General features: G+C 46.8%; 1 pseudogene across 1 annotated transcript; it reads right to left on the bottom strand.

Annotated features, from left to right (window-relative positions):
- Positions 1–4,011: 4,011 nt before the first annotated feature.
- On the bottom strand, positions 4,012–9,573 carry LOC144246666 (secreted phosphoprotein 24-like; annotated as a pseudogene). Its single transcript, XR_014956638.1, has 6 exons — positions 8,717–9,573; positions 8,497–8,620; positions 7,563–7,685; positions 6,366–6,466; positions 4,617–4,671; positions 4,012–4,112 (listed from the first exon to the last, which is right to left on the bottom strand). The product of XR_014956638.1 is annotated as a secreted phosphoprotein 24-like (transcript).
- Positions 9,574–11,440: the final 1,867 nt, after the last annotated feature.

Genomic DNA, 11,440 nt, shown 5'->3' with positions numbered 1-11,440 from the left:
CAGTGTTATCCCTGTATCCTAAACTGACACCATCCCCCTCTTCTTCCTAGGGCAATATGGTAGTGTGAGGATGTGTTTTCCAAACTTGAGTGCAGGTTTTGCTGCGGTTTTTTGTCCAATTGCAGAGACAATCTCTAAGGGTAGTTTAACTTCCAGAGCTGGAGCTGCTGTTGGCATAGCCCTGCACTGTCCTTCTCTTTGTGCTGAGCTGTGAAAAGCATGTGGAGGTTTTCTCCTACCCCGAGCAGGCTTAGAGGTTTGTACAACAAACACATGGCTGGGGAGAAATAACATGTCATTGTATAATTGTTTTCAGGTTTGTTTCTCTTGGAATTAGTTTTTTAAATCCTTCTGCAGGTTTCCACCACCAATGAGGGTTTGTATTAGATGTTTGCTCTGTGAGATTTGCTCTATTTTGTTCTGTTACAGCCCACTGCTTCCCGCAGGAGTGTTGTGGAAGTCTCTGGAGGGCTGATTGCCAACATCACCATGCGGTGCCATTCAGCTCTGAATCCATGAGCAGTGAGGAGGTAAGGAACGGGGGGAAAACCCTTTTTTGCTGCCTGGAGGAGCGAAAACTCTGCTTACCTTCTTTTAAAGAGAAGGCAGGTGTCTGTGTGTGCTCCTGTTGCAGGAGGAGTTTTGGATCAGGAAAGTGGATGTAGTTTGAAATCCATCTGTCAGCTGTAACTCTTCCCTTTCCATCAGCTGAGGGCTCTGGCCTTGCCTGGGAGAGTGTGACTCTGTGGCACTCTGGCACATTTATCAACTCCAGCACTTCCTTCATTGAGTATGGGCCTGGAGAACAGTGGCTGGCACTTCTTGGACACACAGAGATCCCTTTGTCTTGGGTCTCTTACCAAACCCAGCTCGGATGCCAGGAAAAGTTATTCCCTGCTGTTTTCCCTGGTTTTGGCATATGTATGATCCTGGCTGGCATTATTACAAGCCATGCAGGGTTTGGTGGGGGCATGGAAAATGAGTGCTGAGTTTTGAAATGGCAGTAGGCTCGACTGGCTTAGCTTAGCTGAGATTTTGGGGGATGCTGGGGAAATAGCAATTTAATAACAGAAGATTTTCATCTGTTACTGAAAGAACCTGGTGCTGACGGGCAAAGCTAGACAAGTCCAGGTAAGAAATTAAATGTGATTTTTTTTTTCTTTTACACACCAGAATGGGTAACTGACTGCTGCAAAAATTGCTCAGGCAAGTGGCTGACAGTTTTTCATGCTGGATTTTAAATTTCTGAGCTAGGCCTTCTTATCTTTTTGGCTTCAAGAATTATTTCAGTAGAATTCTGTGCCTGACTTCGTGCAAGAAGCTAGTCTAAATGGACTCACTGGTGCTTTGTAGCTCTTTTTATTTATTAGAATGTCTTAAATATTCAGGAGGGGAAAAAAAGAAATCAGTGCCATTGTTATATAAAGAACATTTTCAAGTCTGAAGCCTTCAGACCCGCCAGTCTGCTGGTGCCTGCGGGAATTAGAAATTGAATATGAAAAACCCCATCAGTGATTAATGGGCTTACTTCAGTGACAAGTCTTAATCAGATTTTCTGGATTTATTTCCTCGTCCATCTCCAGAACTGGGGAGATTGTGAAATTCCTGTGGCATGCTCTGGGACCAGTCTTTCCCATAAATAGCTCAGGCACACCGGGAGTGACAGGAAAGGGGAAAAAGCTGCTGTACAAGAGCTGATCACCTGTTAACAGCCTGTGCCTGCAACGAGCTGGAATCTGCTTAATGGTGCTCTGAATTGCAAAGAGAAGCCTAAAAATGGCTCAAACTTGCTGACCACCTTAATCTCCAGGGAGCAAAAGGGCCCTGATGCTTTGCTGTTCCAAAATCACCTGCCTAAGACAGTTTTTTCTTGTGGAGACCCTTGAATTATATCTGGAGTCTCCCCCAGCTCTGCTTCATGCCCTTGAACAGGAAAATCAAGAAGCAAATTCCTGCCTTTGCAAAATACAAGTAGATGGTGAATGCTGATTGCGTCTTTCTCATTAACCACGAGGAAAGTGGTTTTTTAACAGGAAATCAACTTCCTTCAGCATCAAGCCAAGGGGCTGTGATTTTGTCCTCAAGTTTTCCGTATTTTCCTTACAACTGCTCTCTGACTGAGGACTCTGTCACCTGGCACAGCTCGCTGCTGGCAGGAGGAGGGTGGTGGCAGTGAGGAGCTGATTAGCAGCAGCACTGGGATAGACTGGCATCCTTAAATATTAGGCTGAGGTTTTTTTCAATGGAAGACTAACAGGCAGCATTGGGCCTCTTCTCATACCTACGAAATCCAGGATCTGACCTTCAGAGTGAAATGGTTTACCTGTCTCCTATGAATATAATATCAGAACAGGGTTCACAGCTCTCCTGGGCAATGGAAAACTGAGCTTTAATCCCCAGTGCCCTCATTAAGGAGCTGCTTAATTTTAGTTGCAGTTTTATATCCTCATGTCTTTGTTTTTGCCTCTCCCATTCACCCACCACTTTCTATGTGTTCTCATAGAGCAGCTTATTGCTTTCTGTGGAAAAAAAAGAAAAAAAAAAAAAGAAAAGTGAAGCACCAGAGGGGAAGGAAAATCCCTGCAGGGTGGGATCTGTTGCAGGGTGCATGAGCTCCGTGTCTGATGTGCTTTGGGAGCCAGAGCTGGAGCAGTTTGGTGCTTTAGGAAGTGTCAGGCTGCTGTTTTCTTGCTCCTGCCAGAGAGCCTGGCTGTGATGAGTCTTCAGTGTCACCTGGCAGCTGTGACACGCTGTGGCAGGGGACAGCATGCTTTCATCTGTTCAGAGGCAAAGGACTTGGAGGGAAACAAAGCCAGGCAGGACCTTTGCTGCTTCTGGGGTCAAAGCGTGGCAGGGCTGGGGCAGCAGTGTTAGAGCAGAGAGGAGAATCGCTGTGGCATTCTCCTGGTGCTGTGAGCAGCAGCAATTTTTGTCTTGCACTTTGTTCCCCTCTTCTCAATCTGTTTTAAAGGATTAGACTCACAGCTGCATGGAGGAAATTGTTCCTGCTTAGGGAGGATGTGGAGCTTGGATGATCACTTACACTTCACAAGCCCCTTCCTCTAATTCCACGAGAACACCAACAGGTCTTCCTTCCCTGGAAGAACAGAAACGTCTCTCAGCTGCCTGTTCTCAGCGCTGGGTTTTAGAAATGAGCTCATCAAAGAATCATGCAGTCAGGAAGCAGGGCTCAAAAAGCAGGGCTGTGTGGCTGAGGTTGGAATACCATGGGATAAAGATCCCTCATTGTCTTTGAGCTCCAGACAGGAACCCTCTTGGGGGAAGACTTTGTCCTTAAACTGAGCTGGAATTTCCCGTGTTCCCTCTGGTTCCTGTTTCTGCTGTTGTCCCTTGGTCCCCAGCGATGATTGCAGTGGCTGGTCCTGGCATCCCCCATCTCCAGGGCTGGAGGCCTGGGCCTGGCTCCAGGCAGGATTCAGTGGCTCCTGGACAAGCTGTTCTTAGAGAGTCACTATATTTAATGCCTTCCACATGTGCGGACTCTCCTTTCTTGCCTGAATCTATCTCTGAAATTTTACTAACAAAATTGTCTGACAGAATAGTTTCAAGTTGCCATGGTGACCAACTTGCTGAAGACACAGTGTGGACTACAGGGTGCTGGGGAAGCTCTCACATGTTCCCTTGGAAAAGCACATCTCCCATTTCTTCTGAATATGTGCTCTGGATTCAGATCCATTTCAGAGCAGACCACACATCAGCTTCTAGCCTCAGCCAGCTCTGATTTTGGGACTTGACAATACGTGTTGATTTGTGACCCGTGCATTTTATTTCACTGTTGTTAATTTTTGTTACAGTCTGTTTCTTTTTATACCTTTTTTTTTCACCCTAATTAGCCATTGCCACAACATTGGTGAACATATGAAATGTTTTGCATATGCAGGTTTCTTTTTGCAGATTCCACAGGGTGGGAAGGAAATTAATAAGTAACTTGAACTGTAGGTTCTTTGGCTCTCCCAGCCGTAACCCTAACCCACACTCACCCAACCCAGGTTATTCCATCTTGTCAGGGCTGAAGTAGCTGGGTTTGTTCCAGTGTCCACGGCTGCTGTCTCTTCCCCTTGAAGGGAAGGCTTCAGGAGCAAAGGCATCATCTAAAAAAAGAACATGGGGCCATCTGTAAGCATGAGATGCTTTCAGACTTGTGTTGATTGTTGCCCAGAGAAGCCATGGCTGACCCATCCTTGCAAGTGTCCAATGCCAGGTTGGACAGGGCTTGGAGCAACCTGGGATAGTGGAAGGTGTCCCTGTCCACAGCAGGGGGTGGAATGAGATGATCTTTCAGATGTCTTCCAACCCAAACCACTCTGTGATTCTAGACTAGAAAATATTCAGCACTGCATTCCACACACTGGTTATGAGAGCACAAATCTGGCAATCCAAAAAATGTATAAACCTCAGCATGGCCTGGCTTGGCAGGACAGTGCCCTCCTTGCACCCTAAACTAGACACCCCTCTTCAGGGGAAAAACCAGTTGCCCATGACCAGGAGCAAACAGCTGATCTTTCACATTGTCTTTTCCCTCAGATAGATGACCTGGAGATGTTCCTAGAGGAAAATACAGGTCAGGGTATTCCAGCATGGCAGAGCTGGCTTACCTTCCCTGCAAGCGCTGCCTCGCCTGTCAGGGGTCGTTATGGGGATGTGCATCATCTGGAAATTAAAAGCATTTCTTTAAAAACCTCACCTGGCAAGAAGTCCCACCTCTCCATTCCCTCAGGCACGAGGTGGTCACTAAAGTAATTCCAAACCTCATTCTTAATTTTGCTGATAACAAGATTATTGCTGGTGCTTCTGCAATCCAGAGGTTGGACTCTATGATCCTATCAAACTCAGGCTGTTCTTTGATGCCAGTCTCAGTCAATCACAATTCCCTCTCCCATCCAAATACCACCACAGGCACACCAACCACACACCTCAGCCAAACTGAGATCCCCTGAGGAGAATTACAGCTCCACAGCAAGAGCTACAGTGCACTTATTGCAGCCCTCTGCAGAGGGAAACACTTTACTTTTCAAGTGCAGTAATTCCCTTTGGCATTTATTCCTTATTAACATTGCAGGAAATGTATTCCCCAGCAGGAATATGGCAACAGCACTGAATTTTAAGTGATGGTTAAGGAAGACTTGGGGGAAGATGTCTGCTTGTAAAAGCAAGTGCTGAGTGCCCTGTTAAACAATGGTTATGTCAACCCACAGAGGACTGACTGAACATCCCAAACTGTTACACATTGCAGTGCTCCACGTGCAGTCTTTCTGCTCTGCAGAGCCAGGCTTCCTGGGGTGCACTCACTAGCCAGCTCTGAACGGAGATTTTGAGGAAAAAAAGAATAAAAGAAGAGCTAACTTGGCAATTCAAGCCAAGGAAAAGTAACAAAGAACCCTATTTGCTTACAAGGTGGCTGGAGAGGGACTTTTCACAGGGGCTTGTCATGACTGGACAAGGCAGACTGGCCTTAAGCTAAAGGAGTAAAGGGTGAGATGGGATATTGGGGAGAAATCCATCCCTGTGAGGGTGGGCAGGCCCTGGCACAGAGTGCCCAGAGAAGCTGTGGCTGCCCCTGGATCCCTGGAAGTGTTCCAGGCCAGGCTGGATGGGGCTAGGAGCACCCTGGGCCAGTGGAAGGTGTTCCTGCCCCACTCTAGGGGGTGGAACTGGATGGACTTTAAGTCCCTTCCAACCCAAACCATTCTGAGATTCTACAATTTAAATTCTTCATTTAGATCTCTGAATTTTACAAAAATAAAAGCTGTCCATAGCCTTGCTTGTTAAATTGTGTTCCCTCAAGCACTGTAGATCTGTATTCTAAGCACAGACGCACAAGTTCAAGAGTCACTTAATGGATAAAGTAGACACTGGCACAGTTTGGAAACAGTCAGTAGGAATCCCCAGGTTAGGTCAGCATTGAATAACACTCTTAAAACCAAAAAAGAGCTCAAAAAGGGAACAAAGATCTCAGCAGAGCACATGTCCTTGGGCTGTGCTGTAATGACATGCTCAGCTGGGAGCTGGGTTTGGTAAGAGACCCAAGACAAAGGGATCTCTGTGTGTCCAAGAAGTGCCAGCCACTGTTCTCCAGGCCCATACTCAATGAAGGAAGTGCTGGAGTTGATAAATGTGCCAGAGTGCCACAGAGTCACACTCTCCCAGGCAAGGCCAGAGCCCTCAGCTGATGGAAAGGGAAGAGTTACAGCTGACAGATGGATTTCAAACTACATCCACTTTCCTGATCCAAAACTCCTCCTGCAACAGGAGCACACACAGACACCTGCCTTCTCTTTAAAAGAAGGTAAGCAGAGTTTTCGCTCCTCCAGGCAGCAAAAAAGGGTTTTCCCCCCGTTCCTTACCTCCTCACTGCTCATGGATTCAGAGCTGAATGGCACCGCATGGTGATGTTGGCAATCAGCCCTCCAGAGACTTCCACAACACTCCTGCGGGAAGCAGTGGGCTGTAACAGAACAAAATAGAGCAAATCTCACAGAGCAAACATCTAATACAAACCCTCATTGGTGGTGGAAACCTGCAGAAGGATTTAAAAAACTAATTCCAAGAGAAACAAACCTGAAAACAATTATACAATGACATGTTATTTCTCCCCAGCCATGTGTTTGTTGTACAAACCTCTAAGCCTGCTCGGGGTAGGAGAAAACCTCCACATGCTTTTCACAGCTCAGCACAAAGAGAAGGACAGTGCAGGGCTATGCCAACAGCAGCTCCAGCTCTGGAAGTTAAACTACCCTTAGAGATTGTCTCTGCAATTGGACAAAAAACCGCAGCAAAACCTGCACTCAAGTTTGGAAAACACATCCTCACACTACCATATTGCCCTAGGAAGAAGAGGGGGATGGTGTCAGTTTAGGATACAGGGATAACACTGTAGCAGCCAACTTTTGTGTTTTTAAAGAAAAATAGCAAAGCAATAACCAACAATTCTGTGTGCTGCCATCTACACACATGCATGAGCTGCTTAGTCCCAGAACAGAGGTGTCTTGGCCTGAGTAACTGTGCACAGAGAAGTCCCAAGTCTGTGCACAGACTCAAAGACAATGTATTTCCACCAAAGTTGGTGATTTAAGACTCAGAGGAGAGCAAGAGCTGTATCAAGAGGCTTTTTATTTCAGGCTGAGAGTGAAAAATCCAAAACAGATCAGCACTGTCAGCACAGAGGAAGAATCCGCACGACATGGGAAGGTAACGCTTCATGTGGTGCCCAGATAGGTAAAAGCAAATGGAATACCAGCTTTTCTACCCTCTTGCCTTAGAAAACAAGCCATTCCTTCCATGATTTGGCCCCAAAAGCACACATACCTTCACTACACACTGCTCCCAGACACTAATCCTCTTTGCAGCTCCCTGCCCTCCCCACTGATCAGGCAGAAGGGTTTCCCACCACTGACCCTTCCCACCCAACACCCACTCCATGCTGCAGGTTGTATCAAAACCAGGCAGCCATTCCTCACTTCTCAGCACCAGCAGCGCTACAACCCTTCCTGAGAAGATCCTGCATGGAGGGGAGGGTTCCCATTCCCACCAGGGGCACCTACCACGAAAGGGCCAGTTTTGAAGTCACAGGTAAAGGGGTCTCTCCCTGAAGCTTTGGTGCACACGGTCTCACGGATGCTGAAGTGCAGATCTAACCCATAAGTATCACTGTCCCACATGTGCACCTGGTGAAAGCAGGGTCAACACAACACAGCATTAGTCCATTTTGATTATTCTTTTCCCTTTCTCATAGTCCAGTCAATGCTTTAGCTCAAGATGGGAGACTTAAAAAAAAAATTTAAAAGCAATGCCCCAAAAAAACCCAAGAAAAAATAAATTCCCACTACTTTCACATACTCGAGGTTTTAATCCAAATTATATAAATCCATGTGTCATACTTGATACAGGCCACCTATAGAAACAGAAAGGTTCTGAGGGTGCTCAGGAACATGAACTTTATAACTCTGAATTAAGAAGTTTTAACTCCTTAACTTGGGGAGTATCCAACATAATTCTGAGCACCACAAATTAAAACAGATAAGGGTTTCTTGCTTGCACCTGGACTCTAGCAGATTTAAACCAGAATTGGTGCATAGAGACAGATGACATAAAGAAAGATCAGAGAAAGAATCCTGAATTGTGGAGGCATTAAATCAGCAAGGAGCTTCAGATGAACCAGGCTGCTTGATGCCGAAAGCAAAGCAGTTTGCTTGAGGTATTTAAAAACATCACTTTTGAACAAAATCCTACAAGACAACCCTCAGAAACTTCTACTCTAGGCATGAAAAATCTGAATGCCTAAAGTATTTTAATTACAAACTTATATACAAAAGATTCTTGAAGTTGTAACTTCAGATAATGGCCCAAACCCACCCTCTTTCAAGCAGCATCAGCCAACTCCAACTAAACCTGGGTTTCTAGGACTGGGTGGAAAAGAGTTTTCCATCCCAGGAAAGCACATTTCAGGTAAAGGATCTCCGTTGTCTTTGTACTTACTCCCATAACTCGGCTCCTGACAACACCATACAGGTTTCTGCTCCATGACTGGGAATTGATCCGTGCAAGGGAAGCATTGAGAGCTCTTCTGTGACAGGGAGGTCATAGTCATGTGCTGGAAACCCTGAGAGGGAGGCACAATTCCATCAGAAGTCCATTGCAGGATTGTACTTTTCACCCCCAAACCCTCCTAAAAAGGAAGTCAAGGCTCCCAACTTACCTGAACATAAGAAGACGTTCAGTGTGAGGAGAAAAATTAGGATTCTCATAGTGTGTCTTCCAAAACCCTCCAGTCTTTTTCCTTTCCAAGCAGGGATTCCCAGTGCATGTCCCTCTGTCTTTATATAAATGCAACCTTTATAACAGTATGTACTTGGAGCAACCTGTGGGTGGGCCTGACCTCCCCACATCCAAACTCTGCTCCAAACATTGCACTTTAAACGAATTGATCCGAGAGTAAATGTTTGTTGTCAGCTTGTCTCCATTTAGCAGCAATTATCTGATAATTGATTGGCTGCTGTGCCTTTTTCACAGGGCTGAATTCTCCTCTGGGGAGCACTGACTTCCTGATATGTTTGTAGCCAAAGGCTACTAGACTCTAGTGATTTTGTTCTCTTTTAGCCATTAGTTTTCCATGGGGTGAGTCAATTCTGTTCTTAGCACTGGACCTTTGTCTTGGTTCGACAAGACAGGAGTCTGTGAAAGAGGGCAAAGCCTCCTGTGCAATGGAGAACGGCAAACCCCCCTCCCTCTGAATTACCAGGATCTTTAAATTAAAAGGCTCTCAGGCAAAGATATGGGAGTGGGAGTAACAATTCTTTACTAGGAGAAAACTAGACAACAATTTAAAAAAAGGCAAATGCAATCGGTACAAACAAAACCAGTGAAAGAAAAAGTCTAGAACCTGAGGGATGCCAGTATTAGTTCTGCTGGGACAATTGCTTCCCTTGCAATAGTTGATGAGTTGCAGCTGAAGTGGTGATCTTTAGAAGGGTATAGTTTTCCTCTGAAGATCTGGTGGCAGTGGGGCCGGTCTTCCTCTGCGCCGGGGTTGCCTCTGAGCTCCGCCGCCGTCGGCTCAGCGCGCGCCGGCTGCTTCGCTGCGAGTGCCCCGAAGAGAGCTGCTTCTCCGGGAATCCCGCAAAGAGAGAGAGAGCGAGCTGTTTCTCTCCCTAAAAGCTATCCCTTTATACCATAATAGAGTGCTTGGCTTCCCCCTCTGGGTGGGACCCCTCATGGTGTTACATTTACCAGCCCGGCAGTGAGTCAGTCAATAGTGTATAAACAAACCATTGCCTCTACGGGGCAAACCACTGTCTCTGAGGGAGATAACAAAACCTGTCTGACAGGTTTGCCTTCAACAGATAGCAAATAGAATACAAGCTTATTTTACAACCCAGGACATTATCCACCCCTTATTCTATTTCCATCTGCACACCATGAAATCTTACACCCAGTTCTCTCTTAAGACCAAGTTTCCCTGTGGTACACAGCGGGTCTCCCCATCTTTCTGCATTACCCACCAAGTGTAACCAGGTCCTTGAGCAAAGACAATCCCACGAATGGGTTGGTCTTTGCCTGAGGTGGGATTAATCCAAACAGTTTTCCCTAAAATACCTTTCATATGTACTACAGGGACCTTATCTCCATCTACTGCGTGTAAGGGTTCTGACTGAGCAGGGCCAGCTCGATTGACAGACCCCCGAGTGTTGACCATCCAGGTTGCTTTTGCCAGGTTAATTTCCCAGTTTCTAAATGTTCCCCCACCAAGTGCCTTCAGGGTAGTCTTAAGGAGTCCGTTGCACCGTTCAACTTTGCCGGCAGCTGGAGCATGATAGGGAATATGATATATCCATTCGATACCATGTTCTCTGGCCCAGGTGTCGATAAGGCTGTTCTTGAAATGGGTACCGTTGTCAGACTCAATTCTCTCAGGGGTGCCGTGTCTCCACAGGACTTGCTTTTCCAAGCCTAAGATGGTGTTCCGGGCAGTGGCATGAGGTACAGGGAAAGTCTCCAGCCATCCAGTGGTGGCTTCCACCATGGTCAGCACGTAGCGCTTGCCTTGGCGTGTCTGGGGCAGTGTGATGTAGTCAATCTGCCAGGCCTCCCCATACTTGTACTTGGACCACCGCCCACCATACCATAGGGGCTTCACTCTCTTGGCCTGTTTGATGGCAGCACACATCTCACAATCATGGATAACCTGGGAAACACTGTCCATGGTTAGATCCACCCCTCGGTCTCGTGCCCACTTGTAGGTGGCATCTCTGCCCTGATGACCTGAGGCATCATGAGTCCATCGAGCCAGGAACAACTCCCCCTTATGGTGCCAATCTAAGTCTATCTTTGACACCTCTATTTTTGCTGCCTGATCTACCTGCTCGTTGTTTCGGTGCTCCTCATTAGCCCGACTTTTGGGGACATGGGCATCTACATGACGGACTTTCACCGTCAGCTTTTCCACCCGAGAGGCAATGTCTTTCCATATATCAGCAGCCCAGATTGGCTTTCCTCTACGTTGCCAGTTGGCCTTCCTCCACCTTCCCAGCCAGCCCCACAGAGCATTGGCTACCATCCATGAATCAGTATAAAGGTAGAGCTTTGGCCACTTCTCCCTTTCAGCAATGTCCAGAGCCAGCTGAACGGCCTTGAGTTCGGCGAGTTGGCTCGATCCACCTTCTCCTTCGGTAGCTTGTGCAACTTGGCGTGTGGGGCTCCATACGGCTGCTTTCCACTTCCGGTTCATCCCTACGATGCAACAGGAACCGTCAGTGAAAAGAGCGTAGCAGGTCTCTTCTGCTGGTAGTTGGTTGTATGGTGGAGCCTCTTCAGCCCTTGTCACTTGTACCTGCTCCTCATCATCAGTGAGACCAGTGTTTTCACCTTCTGGCCAGTTCGTAATTATCTCCAAAATCCCAGGGCGATTCAGGTTTCCAATACG

The sequence above is a fragment of the Lonchura striata genome, chromosome 7 (genome assembly GCF_050655825.1).
Source record: "Lonchura striata isolate lonStrDom1 chromosome 7, ASM5065582v1, whole genome shotgun sequence".
Taxonomy (NCBI): domain Eukaryota; kingdom Metazoa; phylum Chordata; class Aves; order Passeriformes; family Estrildidae; genus Lonchura; species Lonchura striata.
The sequence above is the reverse complement of the archived record's forward strand: the minus strand, read 5'-3'. Positions and strand labels throughout refer to the sequence as shown.